General features: G+C 50.0%; 2 long non-coding RNA genes and 2 other non-coding genes across 4 annotated transcripts; 3 read left to right on the top strand and 1 right to left on the bottom strand.

Annotated features, from left to right (window-relative positions):
* The first annotated feature begins 5,230 nt into the window (after nt 1-5,230).
* Nucleotides 5,231-16,221, top strand: LOC140686167 (uncharacterized). The gene is made up of 6 exons (XR_012059753.1): nt 5,231-5,427; nt 5,939-7,846; nt 9,967-10,048; nt 10,511-14,563; nt 14,922-15,727; nt 15,818-16,221. It is a non-coding gene; the product is annotated as an uncharacterized lncRNA (long non-coding RNA).
* Nucleotides 9,580-9,770, top strand: LOC140686496 (U2 spliceosomal RNA). The gene has a single exon (XR_012060352.1). It is a non-coding gene; the product is annotated as a U2 spliceosomal RNA (small nuclear RNA).
* On the bottom strand, nt 16,145-17,926 carry LOC140686168 (uncharacterized). Its single transcript, XR_012059754.1, has 2 exons — nt 17,751-17,926; nt 16,145-17,298 (listed from the first exon to the last, which is right to left on the bottom strand). It is a non-coding gene; the product is annotated as an uncharacterized lncRNA (long non-coding RNA).
* Nucleotides 17,927-18,247: 321 nt separating this feature from the next.
* LOC140686493 (U2 spliceosomal RNA) lies at nt 18,248-18,438 on the top strand. Its single transcript, XR_012060349.1, has one exon. It is a non-coding gene; the product is annotated as a U2 spliceosomal RNA (small nuclear RNA).
* Nucleotides 18,439-21,621: the final 3,183 nt, after the last annotated feature.

Below are 21,621 nucleotides of genomic sequence, written 5' to 3'. Positions count from 1 at the left end.
GGACCTCCCCAGGGACAATTCCAAAGTGATCTGGCTTTTCTCTTTGGTTTCTTTCTCCCACTATTCCCAGGATTCCAGCATCCTCATTTGGTCCTCTGCTGACCCCTCCCTTCCCTCCTCTCAAAGTCCTCTGGAGTTACCTTTCCCTCAGTCCTCCACCTCCTCCCCCTGTGCTGAGTCAAGAAAAAATAAAATCCAACCAACTCTTACTGGGGTCTGAGCCCTGGGAAGGCAAGGTGGCTTATTAGAAAGTATCATAGTCCTGGGGATTTAATAGGCCAAGCGCAAATCTACCTTCTATCTCTTCCTCTGACCTTGGACTCAGCCTACCTCTCCGGGCTTCAGTTTCCTTGCCTGTAAAACCAGAAGCGTAGTACTTGTTACCTTCCTCACAGGGTTCAGACTGGACAAAATGGATTAATGGATGAGAAACATATGAGCTGAAATATAAAATTGCTCATCTCCAGGTTGGTATTATTTATTATCCTACTTGATTTGCATCCTGCCAGGGAGGAAATACTCATCCTCCGGCATTCTTGGTTTTTGGCTGGTCTAATCATCAAATTGACATGGACAGATGAACAGGAGAAAAATGAATTTAATTATGTATGTTCAGGGATCCCATAAGAACATGAGACCCAAAGGCAGTTGAGGATTATACACCGTCCTGAGCTAAGGAACGGAATAAGTGCTTATGCTTCGAAGTGGAGAAGGGTACCTCACAGGACAAAAAGAAGAGCAGGTGTTTGGTAATGAGATGTTTGCTCTGCCATGCAGATAGGTCATTCAGATAAAATGTGTCTCTGAGAATAGCTCTCTCTGAGCCAGATTCCCTATGTAAATTCTTTTAGGTGGTTGGAGAGGTAAAAAGCTCTTCCTGTGTCTTTTTGGGCCTCCATCATCTCTGGCTCAAAATAACCCATGCCAAAACGACACATTCTGGGGAGACTTGTTCTCAACTCCTTTGGTCTCTAGTAGGTGGAGTGGCCAGGGGAGGGGATCATTTTATGAAGGCCAGGAAGGCTTCTGAGGCAGGGACTGGGTAAACTGTTGGCCTGCCTCCTACATATACCTGTTTTTACCGACAGATAAAAATTTTCTAGAAGCAGCAGAGCCTGAGTCCAGCTGGAAGCAGGGAAAAGGTATAAGGAAAAAAAAAAAAAAAAGAAAGAAAAGAAAAGAAAAAAAAAGAAAGAAAGAAAAGAAAGAAAAAAAAAAGAGGCTTCGAACTCAGCCCCAATGTGCTCAAGGAATAGCTCAGTGGTAGAACATATGCTTAGCATGCATGAGGTCCTGGGTTCAATCCCCAATACCTCCATCAAAAACAAAAACAAAAAACCTATCCTCAACCTCAACATTGTGGTGGTGGAGGTGCAGCCCTTGAACCAGAGAACAAGTTCTCAGAGAATCTGTCAGTTCAGGCAACGGATATAGTGGAGTCATCTTGGGTTCTGGAGTCAAACAGACTCAAGTTCAATCCTGGCTGTTTCACCTACTAGCTGGGGGGACTTAGGCAGGTCATTCAGTATCTCTGAGCCTTTCCTGTAAGGATTGCCGGAAGTCAATGTGGGATGCTTGGAAAGTGCCTGCTGTCACAGTGGGCATGTGGCCGTGGTCAGCTGGTAGGGATCCCCAGCTCTGCTGAGGGGCCAATGGGGCACTGAGCCTTGCTAGATCTCCTTTTTAAAAGAGGAGCTAGTCCCTTCTCCTCCTTGCATATAGGGGTGTCATTTGCAATGATAGATTCACAAGCATTTCCAGATACAAAAAATGAAGCTGAGGCTTGTTATTTTCACAGCACATTTATCTTCCTATAAACTAATTCTACAGATATTTAAGTGGAAAATAACTATTGTAAGAGGAAGAGAAAGGCACTTGACTGTCTTGATAATTAAATGGGCCAAAGGGGGAAGTGGGTTCTTGTTTGTATCTCTTCCTCTCTCGATTTCCCTCTTTCCTCCTACCCTAGAAAGAAGAGGAATCAGATAGGGAGAAGCTCAGGGTGGGGAGGTGGACTGGGCTGAACTTGGGGAAATGTTTCCAACCCTCTGAGCCAGTCTTCCTGCCAGAGGAGGGATTTTCAGGGTAAATCTGACAAGATCATACCCTCCTCCTTCTCATCTCCCTTTCTGAGGGCCTCTCCTTCCTCCCCTCTGCACACTGCCTCTCCCAACCCCACCACTGACCTCAGACCTCCCTCCACACTTAGGATTCAACTCCACATTGCACTTCATCCCTTCTAGTCTGGATTTTAACTCATATTGGCCCTCATGGAACTTCCCTTGCTGTTACCTGATTGTAGCCACTCACACATTGGCATTTTAAAATAAAGCGTATTATTATTCAAGACCCAGAATCTTTTGTTGTGAAAGGAAAAGTAGAGTTAGAATCGTGGGCCAGGTAAATCTTGTGAAATACCAGCTGCATTATTTATTAGGTGTGCGAATGTGATCCAGCTACTCTAGTCCTCCGATCAGTTTCCTTACCTGCAGGGTAGGGATAATCATACCTCCACTCTAGAGGTACTGTGATGATTAAAGGAAATAATCCATGTCACACACAAGAGGCTTTTAGTATTATAGTATTTCATGACTTTCAGATGCCATCAATTGTGAGGTTACAATTTGTGTACCCCTAAGAAAAAAAGAATGAAGGAAACAAAGACATGCTGCCATGTAAACAGCACAGTTCTTTCCCTGGCATCCCGGTTTCTGAGATGTCAAGATGTGAAACAGTTGTGCATCTTAGAATGAACACAATCAGGCATCATTATGAAGTGTGACACCTTCTGTTTAGGGCTGTTGAAAGATGGGGGTGGGGATGTGGGGATTTGCTGGCACACAGTGTGTACTCAATACTGTCAGGTAAGTTTTGAAAAGCCCAGTTCTTGGATGAGTCTAATTAGTTTTATGGATCCAGTCTAACTGGACAGGAAACTTGCTCTCTGGCACACAAAGTCTTATGTTTCAGGGTAGGATCCTAAGTACATTCAGGAGGAGTGGGGGGAGGCAGTCACTCTGCTGATCCAGGCACACCCCTCATTATGTTCCTGGAAAAATAGTCCCCCCGCCCCCTGCAAAGTCAGATCGACTGACCCAGTTCTTCCGCTACTCGAAAAAGTAGAAGCTTTTGTTTTGTGACTGTGAAAAAGAAGGCGGAAGAAAGGAGAATTGAGGAGGAGAGGGAGGGGTCACAGAGAAGAGAGAGGAAGTCAGAGAAAATAAAATGGTATCTTCCTCGAGGGCTCTTCAACTAGTCCTGCAAGCTGACATGATGAAAGGAACCTGAAGCTGTCCAAGAGGGCAGGGTAAAAATTGAAGTGAAGGTAGAGCTGCTGCAGGGCCAGGAAAAAATGAATTGAGGCCTGGACTTGAAGGGCCCATCCTCCCCAGCTGGCAGGGGGATCCGGCAGCCCTCTGATGCCCAAGGATGGAACACTTAGGAACACCTGAAGTTGGCAGTCTTGGCATGGACAGACCTTTTCTGCACAGGCTTCCCTAACAACGAAGAGCAGTGGATGTAGTTGAAAGCTTGAGTGGCAGCCAGAGGAGGGATAGAAGAGCACCACATATGCCCCTTGCTGACCACAGGGACAAGGTCATGTTCACCTGCATGATCCCAGGACCTACACAGAGACAGGCAGAGTTGGTATGATACCAAAGAATCAGCTGAATCAAGAATTTAAAAAACATGATATCAGAAGATTTTTTTAAAAAAAAGAGAAGTCCAGAAATATACATACATGTGTATGAGGACTTTTTAATATGATAAAGGTGGCATCTGAAACTGATGAGAAGATGGACTATTTTATATACAATTTTGAGACAACTGGGTAGCCGTTCGGGAAAAATAAAGTCAGATCTATACCTGAACTCAAATACTAGGACAAATAAGAAGTGGGTTGGAGATGAAAATACAGAGATCAACAATTCAAATGACAATGAACACTCAGTTCACAGAAAAGAAAATAATAGTGGCTCTTAAGCAAACAAAAAGATGCACAACCTTGCTCATCGTAAGAGATACCATTGGATGTTATGGAAGAGTTTGATAACATGGTTGTTGGGCAAGGCTGTGGGAAACAGGCACTGGTTGCGAAAGCTACCTGTGCTCTTCAAGTCTCTGTTCCTGGCTTGTCATTCCCAGCTCCCTGCAGTAATGGTAAGTGGGTCCATAGTGAGATTGTAGGACACTTAGGCAAAGGTGCACCAGACTACTACATCCTGGTATTGCCTGAACTTTTGCAAGCACATTGGTCTCTGAACATGGATGTGAGCCAGCGGAGGGGCAATGACTCACATTAGCTAAACTCACAAGAAGTTGGTGCATTAAATAGAATGCTATATTTTTAATGTACAACAGGAGATTGTCATTTGCAATGACAGAACATGCATGTCTGCAATCCAAGGCACCTCACTGTGAAGATCAAAATAGCTGGGAACCTAAATTAGTGAGCACAAGATGGCCTGATAAACATAGAAGCAAGCTGAAAGGTAGTGAAACACGGTGAGGGTCATAATAATTACTACAAGCCAGGAGGTTTGCTAATCGCTTTCTATATGTAAAAATTGCATTATTTAATGTTTATACCTTCGTTTATTCAACCAAAATATACTGTCTAGTATGTGCCAGGCCCTGTTCTAAACACTGAAGATATAAACGTGGAACAAAGGTCCCTGCTCCAGAGCTTACATGCTATTAGGCTAAAAGGCAATAAACAAATAAATGTATAAAATATCAGGTGATACGTACTATGGTGTAAAATAAAACCAGGTGAGGGAGAACAGGGGGCCTGGGTGAATGAGGGAGGATTAAGCACAGGACTATATGCCAGCTGTTAATATTCTCATTTTCTAGGTGAAGAGGCTAAATTACAGAGAAGTGACTTGCCTGAGATATTTTCCCTTGTGTTCTTTAAAAAAAAAAAAAGTTGTTTTTGGTTTTGGTTTTGTTATGGGGGGAGGTAATTAGGTTTATTTACTTATTTATTTTAATGGAAGTACTGGGGATTGAACTCTTCCACCGACCCCCTTCCTCCGTTCGCTCAACCCCAATTCTCCTAGGTTTTGTCCTTAGATGAGAGCGGACAAAGACAAGCTCGGTCCGGGCCCAGCTTCCACTCATGCGCGCAGAGGTGGTGTCGAGAAGCGGGCGGAGCCACCCTCTACGACCACGCCTACCCGTGCGGAAAGGGCGGGGCATGCAAATTATAAATGGGGCTTCAGCCCGAGAACGACAAAGCAACAAGAGATATACAATTTCTCTTTTATAATTTGGTGATAAAAATCTGCAGAAGAGTCTAGTTTAGTGGCACCCACAGTACTGTAACTAGGCAAAGGAAATGAGGCCTCGGGTGAGCAGTGAGATGCGTCACCGTGAATTGAATATGAATGCAGGAACGGCAGCAGCGGCGAAGGGAGCTCCCGGGTATGCTGCTTTGTTAACTTTTTATGTGTGGGATTATGTGTTAATGTTTGTTTTTGTTCGTTGTTTGTAAGTATATTGTTCCCGGGGATGGAGTTTTTGGATCAGGTAGTTGGAGTAGGTGTTTGTTTCACCCGACCAGCGGGCTGACTTCTTCTTGTAGTGGTTTCCAGAAGCAGTCCTCTGTTTTGAGAAAGTCAAATGGTTAAAGAGGCAAGTAAAGTTTTTGCTCGGTGGTTAGCTGCTTTACGATGTGTATTAGGCTGTTAAAAACGATTTTGTTTTAAGCTTGTGGTGGAACACTGGAGATTATATAACACAGTAGCATCCAATTTGGCAGTTTGCGTTCATTACAGGGAAAAGAATTACGGTTTTTGTAAAGCTTCTAAGGGCTGCTGTTTGGCGTTTTATTCGAGTAGTGTTTTCTTAATCCGTGAGTTGACATCGTTTCAGTGGAGGGGAGGTGTGTGTTCATACCCGCCGTTGGAAACTAAAAAGATTTTTTTGTTCTCAGTCACCACAGCAAGAGATGAGAGTATGAACCCGAGCTGTGGATTATGTGTTCTCTATTCTCTGGACAAAGGGTTCTTGACACCCGCGTATTGAACTCTCTCACATTGACCCATCTTCTGCCCTTCTTTCCTCAATCGGTGGCATCACTGGAGGAGCCTAATGGGCTGGGGCGCTGGCACAGCAGAGACTTCACAAGACACACGACCTTCTCGCTTTCCATACAGAGAGAGAAGTGACGCTACAGTAAAACGGGGCAGCACTAAGCTTAGAGGCTCCTGTTGTCTGGGACTGGCTGGGACATCTTCAAACCACAGTCAAATTGTTTCCTCTTTCTACAACAACCACGGAGAAGGAAGCGCAGGGCCTGCTGGGCCTCTCAAGGTTCTGGAAGCAACACTTTCCACACAAAGAAATCCTGCCTGAGCTCATAGGCCAGGTGACACAAAAGATGTTCAGCTTGGAGCGGGGCCCGGAGCAGACAGCTCCAAAGCCGCCAAGTGTGGTGGAGCAGCCCTGCTACTTGGGCCACCAAAATCTGTGGACCCTACTGTGTTGGGGACAGGTAACAGGCTAGTAAAGGAAAAGAGCTGGAGTTGGTGGCAAGCCAGAGGGGAGGATCACCTCGTGGGCCTTGCGGGTTCTAGAGCCAGGTCAGCCACCTGCGGTAGAGAATTCTCCACTTTCTGAAAAGCAGCTCCTGGTAAACTACTGGGCATTTTGTAGAACCGGATGGTAACTGCAGGACAATCAGAGACCTCTAGCAGGTCTCCAAGATTGTGACCTCTGTTAGGCCCGCAACAGCAACCATCCTAAGAAGGACATGGTACTTGAGGATTGAGTCTGAGCAGGAGTAGAGACACTGGACCATTAACAGGTGGAATGACTCTACCAGCATTTGTAGTCGGCCACTCCAGGACTGGCACGATGGGCAAGTGAACAGTGGGGTCGCCAGGACAGCAGTGGAGGCCACAATGGACCTAAAACGTACTGATCAATTTGAATATATATAATTCACGCCTGCACACACACAAAAAGACAAGGCGGGAGCCTCAGTGGTATGCTCAAGGTCCTGGGTTCAATCCCGAGTACTTCCATTAAAATAAATAAGTAAATAAATAAACCTAATTACCTCTCCCCTGAAACAAAAAACAAATAAAAAATACGTATTTTTTGAAAAAGAGAGAGATCTTTTAAAAAAAAAGATGAATGACACAGGAAAAAACTATTTGCAGGTCTATCACACACAGTTTATCAAAGTATTCTATAAAGAGATCTGAGAATGTGATCAGAAAAACACAAACCATGCAATAAAATATGGCTAAAAATCACATAGTTCATGGGAAAGATAATGTCTTTTTTCACATACAAAAATATGTACCACCTACTTGTAATGAGAGAAATGAATATTTAAATAGCAGTGAAATATAATTTATAACCTGTGACTTTGGCAAATATACAAGTCTGATAACATACTGGGTTCTCCAGGTTGCAGAAACAGGAACTGCATGAGACCTCTCAGGGCGTCCCAGAGTCCCTGTCCTGACCTGTTACTCCTGACTCCTTGGGGCGACAATACCAGGGACCCTGAGGGTGCAACACCTTAGTGAAGGCACATGACAGCTGGATGAGGTGTATGTGGTACCAGCAGTAGCTCTGTGGGCATAACTGCCTGTGCACATCTATTTGAGCAGGCTTCAGGGCATGGTGGGAGAGAAGTACTGACTCAAGTAAACCAAGCTCCCAAGGGGCCAGAAGGTAAAGTAAGTCACCTCGATGGGAGACGCTCCTTTGCAAGAATGTAATTATCTGAAACCATAAAGTCACCACTGAGGCACGTGGAACCAAGCAGAGAGGTCTTGTATTGGGGAAGCCTGAAGAGCCGTCACAATAACCACATGCCACCAGTTAGGTAAGTGTGGCTGATATATTATCTCCTTAATACTTACCCATTACTCATCCATTTCAACAAATGAATGTAGGTGCTGGGCACTGGTCTAATGAATGGGACAGAGTGAGGGAAAAAGCAGTCCAAATTGGATTGTGGTAACGGGGTGGGGGTGTCAGATGTGGGGGAAGGTGGTAGGATCACAAAAAAGCACTTATACAACATGTCAGGTCTGGGGCAGCTGCTCAGAAACTCAAAACCATGTTAGGGCACCTAGGGGCGCCTCCAGTGAAAGTGGGGAGGGAGGTTTCTCAAAACAGGCTCCGTTGGGTTTTCACAGGGCAGGGGTACCACAAGGAAATGAAGATTCAGAGAAATATCTGGCCGAAACGCTGTTTTTCCCTAGTGTTTGCTAGTGGAGGGCTGACTCCTGCTGGGCATGTCCACAGAGGGCCTCAGAGCTAATCTGTCAGGAAGGTTATTAGGGTTCAGAGAGAAGATGAGAAGGAGAGATCATCCCCTCCCCCATGGAAGAAAGGGAAAACCTAGGCAGGCAGAGAGTCCGGGAGTCAAGAGCCAAGGCAGGGTGAGGTGGGAACTTGACCCCAGATGCCACCTGCCCTTATGGAAACCGCTGTGCTACAGGCCTGGTGCCAGCAAACCCGTGTGTGTGCCACCAGCAGCCCTTCTCCCCTCCAAGGTCGACTTCCTGTTCTCACGGTTTCCCTCCTGTGGACTCTATCCCTTAGCGGAGCCTCTGCTCCAGACCCGGGCTGTGTCTTGGAGCAGGGTGATCAGCCCCGCAAGTCGACAGCCTACTAGCTGTGTGACCCTGGACAAGTTTCTCCACCTCTCTGGGCTTGGCGATCACATCTGTGAAATGAGGATGGTAACAGCGTCAAACCGCTCTAGGGTCTCCAGGATCCAAGTGGGTTAAAACTATCAAAGAATGCAGTGCAGTGCCTGGCACGTGACTGTCAAGTATGTGATCAAGGTTGGATCCAGTCCGCAGGCTGGACAGAACTGATGAGTCAGTTTAGGGCAAGGGCCGACTGGGCTAGTGTCCCAGTCCCTACTACAGCTCACTAGAGGCTTTGTGGAAAACCAAGGAAAGAAATGTGCGCTCCCCTAGCGATCCCGGGGTCTCAGGGAACCTCGGGAAGACATTAAGACGGAGGCTGGTGCACAGTCACGGTGGTTCCTGCCCCGGCTGTTAGTCCCCTCCCCGCCCAAGGTCGGAGCTCTGTCTGGCGCCCGCCGGCTGATTCTAATCTCCCGGATGCCCAGTCAAGGCCCCGGGGCTTCCTTCGGGAGTAAGCAGACCACAGCTCCCTCTAAACATCACTCTCCGGTCGCCCAGCTGCAGCAACCGTCTTGAGCCAGGAGCTGGTATTTGTGCCACGGGAGGGGCTGCCTCCAGCTCCCCGCCGTCTTCTTCAGATCTGTGGTGCCGGAGTCGCGAGGCCAGGGGCGGAGCGGGACCAAGGTGGCACCGTGGTGGCCACGTCCTTTGGGCGTAGAGGGGCGGGGCATGCAAACAGAGGCTCGTTCTCCGGGAAAGATGGAGGCGGGGTGGGGGGGGCCAAAAGGAGGTTGGAGCGAAAGTTGACCAGGAATGTGGAGGACAACTACAACTTCAGTGGCCTGGAGATTACACAGGACAGAAAGCCAGAAATGTCGACTGGGGTGACATTGCTCACCGTGACTTCAATGTGGATGGCAGAGAGGACGGTGGCGGCGAAGGCGGTCCATTAGCTATCGCTTCTCGGCCTTTTGGCTAAGATCAAGTGTAGTATCTGTTCTTATCAGTTTAATATCTGATACGTTCTCTACCTGAGAACAAATTATTAAATGGATTTTTAGAGCAGGGAGCTGGACTAGGAGCTTGCTCCGTCTACTCCACGTATCGACCTGGTATTGCAGTGTTTCCAGGAACGGTGCGCTCGTATGAAGCGTGAACGGCAGACTTGAGTGTGTTCCGGTTTGCATTCTTCCCGTGATCTTTCAAATATGGCGTGTTTTTGTTTTTTTTTTTTTTTTACCGGTGCAGGTCCTGTTAGTTTCTTTTGTTTTTTTAACTTGGGCTTTTATATGGTGTGAAAGGGAAATGCTTTGTTTTTTAATACCTTTGCTCTCTGTTGTAGGTTTGATGGAGTTCAACAAGAAAGGTTCTCTGCTCTGGAAAGTTTGCTTTAACTTTCCTAAACGCACAATCCGACCCAAGTAGTAAGTGTGTTTATTAAAAACAACAACAACAACTAAACTAAACCACAAGAAAATTAAGTAACTTGTCCTAGCTCGCCTAACTAGAAATTAGCCAAACTTAGCTTTGAACCAATGCTATGAAAGGGAGAAGAGGAACAGAGGGACACGTGGAAACTGAGAACGCAGGTTGTCTTGTGACTGGTCTACAGTCTTGGAAATTCTTTAACATTTCTCTTACACCTGGGCCTGACACTCAAGAAGGAAATTGTCACTTGATTATTTGATAAAGGAGATGAAAGTGGCACTCTCACCCCAACCTTCATCTTCTGTGTCAGCCAGGGAAGGTGTTAATGAACAAATGGGAATGAGGAGGGTCAGAGGGAACGAAGGGCCCAGCTTGTCATAGCAGCACGAATACTGCGGACCTACCGCAGTAGGTCTTGACAGCCTCACATCTGTAGCTGTAGCCTTTTCTCCCCACAGGAGCTCAGCCCAGGACCTAGAGCGTGGAGGATTGGCTGCAGAGACCATTCTACCATTCCTACATTGAGCATTCACATGTTCATGGAGTGCCTGCTAGGTTGAAGGCACCGCTGTAGCTTCTGAGCACACGGCACTCGGTGAAATGGATGAGGACCTGCCTCATGGAGTACACGCTAGAGAGGGGAGAGGGGAGAGACAGGCAATAACTGCAGGAGTTAATTGCAGATGGTGATACGTGTCATGAAGGAAAACAGAAGAGGGAGATGTGCTAGACAGGGACCGCGGGAGGGAACTCCTCTACATGGGGGAGGGGTATGGCTCATGAAGGCTCTCCATTGCGACATTAGAGCCGAGGTTTCAGTGACAAAGAGAAAGGTAAGCATTCCAGACAGAGGGACAGACTAGTTGGGACCTACCCGCTTCCCCGCGTTGGCTCGCCCAGCTGGGTCAGATGCCAGCTGCTGAGTGAACGTCCTTCCTCAGAGCTGTCTCCCCACCAGACTAAGCGCTGAGCCCAGGGGCTGGTTCTTCCCATCCACAGCTCCACAGTGCCCAGCCACTGTGCCTGCCGCACTGTAGGCAATCAGGACGGGAAATCTGGTGGGAATTCACGACTGCGTGATGGAATGATTACAGGTACTCCAGGGGCATCCATCCGTAGCTGGAGGTCTCCTGCTCTGGGATCCTTGAGACCTTGGTGGGGGTCGGCAGGGAATGCCTGTAAAGCCCTGCACCTCTAGGCAAGGTCTGGGTAGGACTGAACTCTCAGACCTTCACTGGGGAGAAGGGGTTTCTTGGAGGAGAATAACAGAAGCCATGGGAGAAATGACACGGGGGAGAGAGCCCCCCCCCCCTTCAAGGCCTGGCGGGCTGAAACCCTGGGCTGAGAGTCCTCGTGAGTCCAGTCCCTCACCAGGAGACTGGCTTGGAAAAGCCACTTTCCCCTGGGAGCCTCGGTTTCCTCGGTGTGTAGGAGGCGCTTATGGATTCCCTACCCCTTTCCCGAGGACAACCCACGCGCTAGAGCAGGGGACGGTACAGGGTGGGTGGAGCTCACCTAGGAAACGGTTGGGGACATCCTTGTCTCCGCAGCATCCCAACCAAGTCCCTGTCTGAGTGGCAAGCGAAGGGAAGAGAACGGTCTGCAGGAGTAGGGTGGGGAGGGGGAGAAGCGGATGCCCGGGAGCAGCTGCAGCCTGGGAATCACAGGTCCCATATTTCAACCCCCAGCTTTGCTTTGCCTCTTAAGCATAAAATGGGGAAAACACAACCTACTTCTGAGAATGAGCATGAAAAGAAAAAAAAAAGTGTGACAGGGCCTTTCAGGTACCTTTTCCCCTACCGGACGCCCTTTCAGAGGGAACTCCCCCCTAAACCAAGTGCCAGGCCCAGCCAAGGGCTGGAAAGGAGCAGATGCTGTCCCCTGGTGGATGTGTCTGTCACTGCCTGATCCCTGAAGAGCACTGGAGGAGTAGGGGGTGAAGCTGTACGGGTTGCTTTGCCCCCTGGAGTCTTCCTCTCAAACAGGGCCTTTCCTACAGTTTGAGGTTGAGAAGAAAAAAATCCACCCTTTCAAGTTTTTCCCTGGAGGTGAGATCATATTTAAAGGGACATCATTTGAGCGGGAAATGTCGTGTCAATTACATTTCCCATGCTTTCCTCTGAGGGCCTAATGGCAGGGGCAGGGCAAGCTGAGGCAGGAGGAGGCTGCAGGGCGGGGAAGGTTCGAGGAGCTCACTTGCAGCCATGTGGTGGTGTCTGCGGGGACAGATGTGAAACCGTGCCCCAAAGGGTTAACAGAAACTGGTGACCAACAGAAATTCTTGAGTTCGTAATACAGGTAAGGGAAGGAAGAGCTTTCTAAAAACCCCTTGGCTTGTAACCTGCCTTCACTGACCAAGCGTGCCTTAGTTATTTTTTGACTCCTCTCAACCAGCCCGACAGATAACACCTCTGACCTACGGGTCCCTGTGGTAACAGGGGCTTCGGTTGCTTTCCGGGAACTTGGAGTCAGCTCCTGTCCATTTCAAGCTGGCTAGGACCGGCTGGGCCCACAGACCCTGAAGTCGGGCGCGCGCAGGTGTGGGATGAACAACTATTTGACATCAGAGGGATGAAAACTCCACCCTCGGATCTTGCTAAGCCCCTCCGTTTTTTAAATTTTTTTTTAACGAGCTTCCCATGAAGAAGCATGAAACTCAGCTAAGCTGGTGCAGAACACGGGTTACCTCACCTCTTCCTGGCCTCCAATCCCCCTTCCCCAGTCCTGAGACCAAACCTGCTTCTTTATCCCACAAAGATCTCAAGCCCCTTGACGTTGCGGGAGTAGACTTGAGATTTGTTCTCCTGTCTGTCTGTCTCCACACTTGGCTGCCTTGTGAATAAACGCTTTCTCTGCCGCAAACCTCAGCATCTCGGCGCAGACGAAGCTGGCTCGGGAACAGCATCCCTCTGCACGGAGCCTGACACTTGGGGAGGCCTCGGCTGGAGCAGGGGACTGGGGGGATTGGCAAGAAACAGTAACTGGAGCCCCAGGGAGGGTGATAATGCCCCCGGAAGCAACAGCTCCAAGGGGAGGGACAACGGAACTAGAGAGAGGCGGCGGGGCAGAGGCGAGGGGAGAGAGCCAGACCCACGGCCCGAAGGGAACGTGCCCACCGCCCCGTTGTCCAAGCTGCTGGGCTCCTCGGAGCTGTCACAACAGGGGCCAATCCCCAGTGACCTTATATGTTTGATTCAGTTTTTTTACTTGACAGGAGATTTCTCTGCCAAGTCAGCCATGATTGTCTGGCCTACGTCGTAAGGAGTGTAGGTTCGAATAGTGGTTCTCAGATTTGAGGCTACGTCAGAATCACCCGGAGGACTGGATGAAAGCAGATTGCTCGGGCCACTTCCAGAGTTTCCGACTCAGTCGGTCTTGGGCTCTCGGGCTCAGGATCTCTGACAAGTCCTGTGGTGATACGGATGCTGCGCAGGCCGGGGACTAACTGTACTATAAGGACCGCTGGCTTGGAAGATGAGTTCCAATCCCAGCCTTAACATTTCCCACTGAGCCCTCGGGGCAGATTCCTTATGTCTCTCAGCTTCAACCTCTTCTATAAAATGGGATGAAAATACTTACCTCTTAGCAGCTCTAAGTTTATCTCAACCAGTAAAAAAAAAAAAAAAAGTTGGCCCGGGGAGTCAGTTTAACCTTCCTCAGAGAAGATACAAAGTGACGTGTACAAATTGACCACCAACTGCCGTTTCTTTTCCAGCGTGTGTGACCTCAAGCGTGGCTCCTCAGTCTTTAACGTGGACACGAGTCCCCTGTGGACCTCATGAAAATGCAGATTCTGGTTCACCAGGGGTGACGGACTGAACCGCGCCCCCGAAGTTCACCTACTGAAGCCCTGTTTGGAGATGAGGCCTTTGGGAGGCAGTGAGGTTTAGACGAGGTCACGGGGAGGCGGGGCTCCTACTGGGGTGAGTCCCCGTGTGAGATGAGGCACCGGAGAGCTGCTGCTTTCTCCAACACGTGACGACACGGAGAGAAGTCGGCCATCTGCAAGCCAAGAAGAGCGCTCTCACCAGAACCCTCTCAGGCGGGCGCCCCGACGGGGGGCTTCCAGTCTCCAGAACTGTGAGGAAATAAATTTCTGTTCTTTGAGCCCCTGGCCTGTGGCGTTTTGTTCCGGCGGCCCTACCAAACTGGGAGCGGAGGTCGGCCTGCTGCCTGCGTTCTGCGTCTCCCACCAGCTCCCGGGTGGTGCGGCCGCTGCTGTACGTGGACCACGCTTTGAGCAGCAAGGGTCTGGAACAGATGACTGGAAAGCTCCCCGAAAGGCTGTATATTTTCCCTGATGAGGAGGACTTTAAATGGTCTCCTGCAAATCTACGACAGAGGTCTGTTCGTGCCGTCCCCAACCCCTAACAGGTCTGGCCCATCAGAGACGCTCAGCAAATCACTGTCAGGGAAAGGAGTGGACGAGCCGAGGGTTGCGTCTGACAGTCGGGGCCGCCTGGCCTCGTGGGAAGAGCTCTGGACTTGGAAGGCCTCTGGGAGCGTCGTGGGTGAGTCAGGCAGCCCCTCTCCCTCTGAGACGTGGGGATGAAACACGTCCCCCGGCGACCGTGAAGGTAAAGTGAGATGATGACCATGAATGTGCCCGAGGCAGGGCCTGGCTCACACACGGCGGCGCTGAAACACGGCCCCAGTGTCTCGGCCTGTGAATTGGAACTCCTTGATCCAAGGCTCCTGTTGGCCTCCCGACCTGGAAGCGAGCTGCCTGTCGGGGGTCAGGGCAGCCAGGAGGGTCCGCAGCCAGCCCAGGTGGGGGTGGGGGGATGAGGGGTGGGGAAAACTTACATCGCGGTGTAGTTTTTATTTCATACAAGACGTCGGCTGAAGAACCGCTTTTTTGTTTCCTAGGAACTGGAAAATACTGCAACGCCTGGCATTCACCCGTTTGCTCCCTATTGAATGGTTGGTCTTTTATAGTAACTTCCAGGAGCTCTTTATATAGTAGAAAGATAAGTACTTTTTCTGTGGTTTGGGTTGCAAATACTTATCCTTACTCTACTTGTTTTGTCATCAATCGCCCATAACTGACGTGACACAGGCAGGCGGGCGGGTGGAGACAAGGGCAGGCCAGAAGCCGTTCCTGCCCTCAGGGTGCGTCCAACCCAGGATGGGGACCGGAGCACGTGTGAAAGTGGCCAGAACAGCAGGCAGGACACAGGAGGAGACGAGAGAGAGAGAGAGAGAGAGAGAGAGAGAGAGAGAGAGAGAGAGAGAGAGAGAGAGAGGAACACTTGGGGTATTTGGACCACAGCAACCCCCTCCTCAGGGAAACCAAATGAGTGGGCGTCAGACGGCCTGATACACACAGATCTGAACAGAGATCGTGGGACAACGAGAGGCCTTCAGAGTCATGTCAGGCGCAGGCTAAGCACATTGGATATCGTGTCATTTGACCCTCATTTCCGTTCGTTCAACAAACATTGATCGAGTGCCAAGGACAGACGTACCGAGCACTGTCCTGGGTGCTGAGGATAGAACAGCAATCAAACTCTGTACCATCCAGGTGAAAGGCAGTGCAGCCATGCCGTCTGCGTGTTTGTGAATTTACGGCTAGATCTAGGTGTCCGTACGTCTGTATCTGCATGCATATCTGTGTCATGTGGCAACCATGGGTGTCAATAACGACTTGGCAGCCGGCAGAAAAATGAAACCAGGTAAAGTGGGGTGTGAAACAGGAACGCTAAGTGGGGGGTAGGTGGAGGTACTTCACAGCACTGTAAGACGGAATTACCTCTCTTTTACAGCCAAGAAGTGACTTTCCCCAGAGCGCACGTATTAAGTCATTCCCGTGGACTCGCATTCCCACGTGTAGCTTCACAAGTCCCCTGAACCTGAGCGGCACTGTCATTCTCCCCATTCTCCAGTTTAAAGAAACGGAGGCCCCGTGTAGTTAGCAGGCCGCTCCAATGCAAACCCTGACTGTGCTCCCGTTCAGCTGCGTGACCTCTGGCAAGCCGCTCAGCCTCTCGGCACTTCAGTCTACGACAGTGCTTTCCACTAGAAATACGTGAGTCACACGTGGAACTTTAAATTTTCTTAGACACAGGAGAAAAATACAGAGACAGGTGGAATTCAGTTTCGTTGTTTATTTAACTGAGGATATCTAAACTATGACTTCAGTCTGTGATTAATATAAAAATTACTGAGATATCTTGGAGTTTTGAATCCTAATTCTTCGAAATCCCATAGGTAGTTTTCACTTACAGCACATCTCGAGGAGGGCGGACCACGGTTCCAGTGCTCCCTGGCTACAGGCGGCCGGTAGCTGTGACGGCTCAGGGCAGCAGAACGGGGAGGAGAAAAACCAAGCGGGGACTAGAGCGGAGGGAGAGGAGGGAGACACTTGCCTTGGCCAAAAAGTTTAAGGGAGCCCCCAAAAGCCCAGTAATCAACATAAACAGCTCGATCACCTGATACACAAGATAAGATGAGTTGTGCTAAAATATGATTTATCTTGATTACCGAAGAGTGTTTTTTGGCTGGCACTCCCTTCAGTGTTCCCCCCAAGGCAAGTTCCTCACTGGCCTCACCCTAGTCCTGGCCCCGGATGACGATGACGATGACGATGATGACGACGACGACGACGATGACGACGATAACCACCACATGGAGCCACTGAGGGAATTAAATGAGCTAATACAGGTAGGGTGGTCCGCGCAGGGGCGGGCACTGGGAGGGGCCCAGGCAGCACCTGGCATCAGGCCGTGTGTGTTGCAGGGTGAAATGACCGACTGGGTTTCAGTCTTACCTCCATGATACCTGCTGGCATTTCCGAGATCAAATGAAAGAAATAGAAACTCCCCAACTAAAGCGAAGTTCTGTTGGGAAGGAGGATGGGAAAGGTAAATGCTGACTGCGGGAGCCAGCAGCCTTTGGCACGGAGAAACTGTGCCGCTGGGAAGCTTTATCCCCACTTGGCCAGAGGCCCGGCTGCACTGACTGGTCTGGATGCCCAGAGCATCCCTGGCAGTCGTCTCCTCTCTGGTGTCCTGCCACCCTGGGCACATCTTCCCTCTTCACCCCTGGATCGGGCCAGTCCCCTCCTCCTCATTGCTTCTTTGATTCAGTCTGTTCTGTGCATCTTGTATTCACTCAACAAACGCGTGCTGTGCGCCTATTACTACAGGCCGGGCACTGGGCTAGAGCTGGGATCCAGAGATAAGTGCCGACCAGGGTCACCGCCGTCAGTGATGTCAGATTTCAGTGGAGACGATAAAGAATTGACCTAAAGGGTGGTGAATGGTGTACTTGAAATGAATGACGGGGTGGGATGAACTATATAGGAGGGCGGCTAATCAGACTGGGGGTGGGGTGCGGAAGAGCTCTTAAGGAAGGCTTCCTGGAGGAAGTGACAGCCCAGCGGAGCGCAGAGGATCTGCGTAAGAAGTGGCTAGGTAAGGAGAAGGTGTAGGCACACGAAGTCTCAGGCAGAGGGAGCTTTCTGTACGAAGCCCAGGATATGGTCCATTGGTAGAAGCACCGAAAAGACGCAGGTGCCGGGCTTGGAGAGAATCCCTCCAGCTGCCCTGCCTGGCCCTGCCCATCCGCCTGCCGCCTCGCAAAGAGGTTACCCTGCCGGCTCCGGGAAGCCCCGCTCCAGACGTCCCGCTCCCCGGACTCAGGATGAGCCCCTCTTCCGACCACACGGAGCTCGTCTTTCCGCCGGCGGAGGCCTACCTAACACACTGCAGTCTGGGCACTTCTAGCGAATATGTCTTGGGACCTTGTCTTCGGGAAACCTCTCGGGCAGCAGGTCCTTCCACAGGCCCCTTGGCCGCCCTGTATCCTCCTCTCCAGTTCTGCCTGTCTTTTCTTTCCGTTTGTATCAAAGAGGAGCGCCCCCTCAAGCCCAGCCGCTTCAGCTCTGGGCGCCCAGGGGCGGTCCCGAGCGGGGGAAGTCGGCCCTCGTAGCCACGCCTCCTCGGGCGGGAAAGGGCGGACCATGCAAATTAGAGATGGCGCTTCAGCCCGAGAAGGACGAAGCCGCAACATACACACAATTTCTCTATTACAATTTAGGGAATAAAAAAGCTGCAGAAGTCTCTAGTGCAGTGATACTCACAGTAAAGTCAAGGAGGCACAGGAATTGAGGCCTCGAGTGAGCAGGAGATTCGTCACCGTGAGTTGAATATGGGTGCAGGGAGGACGGTAGCGGGGAGGGCGGGTCGACCAGTATCGCTTCTCGGCCTTTTGGCTAAGATCAAGTGTAGTATCTGTTCTTATCAGTTTAATATCTGATACGTCCTCTATCCGAGGACAATATATTAAATGGATTTTTGGAGCAGGGAGTTGGAATAGGAGCTTGCTCCGTCCACTCCACGCATCGACCTGGTATTGCAGTACTTCCAGGAACGGTGCACCCCTCCGGGGGAAACAACTGAGTCAACCAAAGGCAGACCGGAACGTGCTTAGCAGCTCTCTCGGCGATGGCTTGACGGCCGCAGGCGTCTTCCGAATGTTGTCTTCGAACTGGTGGCTAGAGCGGTGTTTCCACTGCGATAGTGTGCAGACGCGCCGAGGCTGTTACTTTTCGTAGCTCGGTGGGTCCCGGACCGTTTTTTCGTTCTCGCTCAACGGTTCTCGGGGGCTGTAGGGCCTACCCTATCTTTCTTGCTCTGCGAGTAACAGCTTTCTGAGGTTCTTGGTTTCCGCTGCGGGCTCCCAGAGGGAGCGGGCGAGAACACCAGCTCGAGTCTCACGTCTGTAGTCTCTAGTCCTCTGGCTTCACACTTTTTGTAATGTTACTCCCCTCTTAAAAGTTTTCTGATTCAACAGATGGAGGAAAGATCCTAGCTGGCAGCTCCCGGGGAGAGCCACAATAATCGCCCGGCTTGTTTCACTTACGTGTGTTTTGATTGCCCTCGGATTTCACTTCTACTGGTGACTAACAAGGAGAGAGGTCAGGGCCACTGAAGTTTTATTGTTACTTACAGTTCGTAAGGGAAGATGCACGTGCCGTCCACACCATGCAGAGAGCCACGTAGGGCCTCAGCCTGCTTGGATGGGAGGCAGGAGAAGAGAAAGCATGGCCGGGGGAGGGGGGAGGGGGGAGGGGGGAGGGGGGAGGGACAAAGGCAGGGTAAGAAAGTTTGAGCAAGGTTAGGGTTGGACAATTGGAATAGGGTTCCATGGGATTCCGTGGGCCTTGGGCTATATATGGGGCTGCTCTCTAGCTGTCAGACAGCAGAGCTCAGGGGACTGACTAGCTGGAGTGTGAGCGTACATAGAGGGGGCAGTTGCAGATATGCGTGCTGGAAGGTTGGTTTGCCCATGACAGCAGGCTCCCAAGGCAAGTCGGTTGCATCTCTAGGAATTAGCTAGTCCTGAGAGGGGCAGTCTCTTCCAGGCCAGCAGGCCCGCAAGATGTCAAGCATTCAACGTATAGAAAAATTTAAAACATGATTCATACACAGTGGGTGATCATCCTATTTGAACTTCTCAGTCTAGGGATTTGCTCGGGGTAGAGGGTGGAAAGGAAAAGAGGGTGCTTGTAGAAGTTTTCGACTCGAAAAGAGAGTGGAGGCGTACACCTCTCCTCCCAAGGCATCCGCCCCCACCCCACCCCTAGATACACACGAGATCAGATTCCAGGGAATGGTATGAATTAGGGTTTATTCATTCAAGAAATAATGTATGGAGTGGCTACCGTGTGCTAAGACCCAGTGACAGGTGCACGGGTATAAAAAAAGACAGGCCCTGCTCTGAGAAAGTTGATAGTCTCCCCTGGAGAAAACAGAGCAACAATTCATTATGAGTGCACATGACTTTCCTAATCCGAAATTCCTGAAATCCCTTCCGGTCAGTTCAGGAATTGACCACACTCACGATTCAGCAAAATACACCCTCAGTTGTTGCAAGGCATTAGTTTCTTTGTATCCTGCTTGTTGAGAACATTCACGTCATTTGATGCAGAGATATTAACGTGCTTGATTGTAACTAGAGTGTTTCATAGAAACAGCCCGTATTTCTAAAATCTGAAAAATTCTGAAATCCGAAACCTATCTGTCCCTAAGGATCCAGCATGGGGGTTGGGAGGAAAAAACAAAACAAAACAAAACCCACAAGACCTTAGAGTGCCTGAGGCCAAGGAAGGACAGGCATTCAGGAAGGGCGCTCGAGTGGCCTTCAGCATCTAGGGGATGAGAGGTCAGAGGGGATCCCAAAAGGAATGTCCAGGGGACAGTTGGAGAAGGGGGCGGCGGCAGCAGCCATCCTGTGATGGACTTGACATGCCGGGACGGAGCCTGAGCAGGAGGAGGAGAGGCAGTGGACAAGCAATGTACACGATGACTCCACCAGCACGTATAGCTGGTCCCCCCGGGTCTGGCACGATGGGCACATGAACAGAGGGCCACTGTGGCAGCAATGGAGTCCAGAATGGGCCCTCAGTCCTGAACTCAGAGAGGCACTAGGCCTGGCCCTCTCTAGGGTTGAGGCATGGGGGGATTCGGGGCTCCTCTAGCCGCCATCTTTGTTCAGAACCTCCCTCTAACTGGCCAAGCCCATCCTTGCTTCCTCCCTTCCTCAACTTTTTCAAAGCATTAAGCACCCCCCCCCCCATCAACCTCCTGCACTCTTCACTGGGTCTCAGCGACTTCCAGGATGACCCAACTCCATGCTATGACCCAGACTCCAAAAGTCAACTGTTTGCAAAGCACTGATATCTGCACAGGTCAAAAAAGGTGAATGAAACTGGGGGAAAATATTTGCAGATGTATCACAGGCAGGGTTTATCTCAGTATTCTATAATGAAATCTGAGAATGTGATCAGAAGAAACCAAACCACTCAGTAAAACGCGGACAAAGATCACACAGTCCACGGGAAAGATAATAAATTATGGTTTTTCACATACAAAAAGATGTACCACCTACCTATAAAAGAAAGAAATGCATATTTAAATGGCACTGAGGTATAATTCATAACCTGTGAGTTTGGCAGCGATTCCCAAATAGGTGGGAAACCATAAAGTGACCACTGAGGAACATGGAACCAAGCAGAGAGGTCTTGTACTGGGGACGCCTGAAGGGCGGTCATCATACCCACCCACACCCTGGGGCTGGGCGAGCTGGTTGATATTGCGGATGGAAACAATCAATAAGCTAATCTATAAGAAGAATAGAGGAGAGTTTTGTTAGAGCCAAACTGAGAGCTACAGTCTGGGAGGGGGAGGCAGCCCCTCAAGCTCTGATGAGCTGCTCCAGGGAAGCACGGTGGTGTTCCGCAGAGTTTTCTGTCTTGTCCCAGCAAAGAGCATAAACCATGACAGGGATACATTCCTCTGAGGTTTCCAAAAAAGACAGATCAGCATGGGCACAGGGAGCCAGTCTGGCCTTGGCGCCTGGGACGGGAGCCTCATCGTCGTAGAAGCCCTAGCATTGACATCTCGGGAAGGGAGGTCTCTGTCTCTCTCTTCAAAACCAACATTCTTTAGTTCTGGACAATGCACCCTTTTCTTCCGTGGTTAGAGGAAAGCAACGATGTACTTTTGCTAGGCCTCAAGACAGGCTGTTCAAGATAGCACAAAGGTCACACCAAGTCATGTATAAG

The sequence above is a fragment of the Vicugna pacos genome, chromosome 16, assembly GCF_048564905.1.
Source record: "Vicugna pacos chromosome 16, VicPac4, whole genome shotgun sequence".
NCBI lineage: Eukaryota > Metazoa > Chordata > Mammalia > Artiodactyla > Camelidae > Vicugna > Vicugna pacos.
This window is presented reverse-complemented; position numbering and strand designations above follow the sequence as displayed.